A 1915-nucleotide genomic window follows, 5' to 3' on the forward strand; every position below is an offset into this window, starting at 1 on the left:
AGCTAACTAAATCAATTATCTGATATCAAATATTCCATACCCCTAAATCTGTCTGAGATATGAATATATTGGTTGTTGACACTAAATATGAGCAAGGAATATATCTGTTCCACATTTTTTAACCACCTTTGAAACCAATTGAATGACCCCTCTCTTTCTGCTACATCTAACCTATTTCCCTTGGCTGATGTTTGGATAACATTTGGTTTCTATAAGTTCTTGAACTGGTAGTTCATATTCAAGCAACTTTCCCATTGAAATAAAAATTAAGCCTGATTAATTTATAAGGAAGATTAAAGCTATAAATATGTAAAGTAGAGCTAAGCACCAAAGAAAGTGCAGGATAATGATTGTCTACAAGTATTTGAAGGCGTAAACATCATCCTCCTCCCCCAAATTATTTAACATACAATAGGATTTTGGTAAAATTAAAAGACTGTCATAATATTGACAGGATCTGGACCATGAATAAGAATTCATGGAGCAGAACTACTTTTGGAAATTAAATTGTAAATTTTCCTCCCCTGGTTAAAAGACAAGATATGACTCAAAAATTCTTTCCACAGGCAGAAGGCCCTAAGAGAACCAGACTCAATAAATATCCATTAATAGTTGCCCATGATTTGGCAACAAGCTACTCCTTTCCCTTATGATCAAGTATTTTACTCACTAGTGTTATTCTTAATGGTTCACAGATCCTCTCAATAGCCTTGTGAGGTAGAAGATCAAGTCAAATAAAACAGTCCTATACTATATAATTGTCTCACAGGGAGTGCGCTTGGATACCAATTTGCTATCATCAATGGAGAAGACTCAGCCACACCAAAAATGTTTGGCCCTCTCCCAACACCATATTTTTATAAAAATATAGTCAGAAATGGGATTTGGAACTTCTCCATGTCTGAATAACTAAGGCACAAAATAGCAAATACATTTCTTACAGCTCTACAACGTTAAAATTCTTAGTCATCTCTCTTTCTTTTTTACCGTATTTTTTATAGGAGTTGTAGTTCAATTATACTAAAATCCCTCTGCTGATAATAAATGAGGAACAAAGTTTGAATTTAAAACAAAATTTCATTTTTTCAACAGCATGTGGCTCTGTGGAATAGAGTGTCTTATCATTCATCTTAAAGATGATATGTCCGCAAAGCCACTCCCACCATGTACTATTAATAAAAAAAATCCAGTAATCTTATAAAAACATGAGAGTGTTTAAACATGACTTGTTTTAACTGAGGTCATCCTGTGCTTTCTGTGTTCTCTTCCCAGCTATCATAAATTATGTGAGGTAAAATTCACTCATACTTACTCACCATGTAAGCAAAGATCACAGAGACAGGTGAATAATGTTGCCTTGTCTTAGAGTTCTAGAGTCTTCCCCCAAAGAGTGAAGACATTGTGTGGTTCTCTGTACTTTTGAATAAACATGAAAACAAAGATATATTGTTTGATAGACATTATCAAAAGCCCAAACTAGATGCCTGTGTTTCTGGAGGACCAATAGGGCAAAATCAAGTGGTTATAAAACCTGTGTAGAAGGGAAGGTGAAATGAAACGTGGAACCAGTTCCTGGGTTAAGAAACGGCCTTCCTCAACCCCACACGTTAGCCTAATTCTCACTAGGAAATTCTCTGCAGCTCTGCAAATTGTTTCAGTTTAGTCAATGACGAATAGAAGGAGAGTGCCCTGGAAACATTTTGAACAAATTATGTTAAAAAAAAAATCTCAAAAATTGAAGCAAGTGATTTCTTTTCCTTATAAAATTATATGTATAACTGCCTCATTTATTCATTTCACTTTAAATATGCTGACATGACCTTCAAAACTTTTTTCAACCATGAGAAAAATCTCAGTTCTCCTACTCATGAATTTTTTATATTGGCTTCAATTGTATAATGCTGGAGGTTTGCAA

Source organism: Propithecus coquereli, unplaced genomic scaffold, assembly GCF_000956105.1.
Source record: "Propithecus coquereli isolate 6110/MARCELLA unplaced genomic scaffold, Pcoq_1.0 Scaffold174, whole genome shotgun sequence".
Lineage (NCBI taxonomy): Eukaryota > Metazoa > Chordata > Mammalia > Primates > Indriidae > Propithecus > Propithecus coquereli.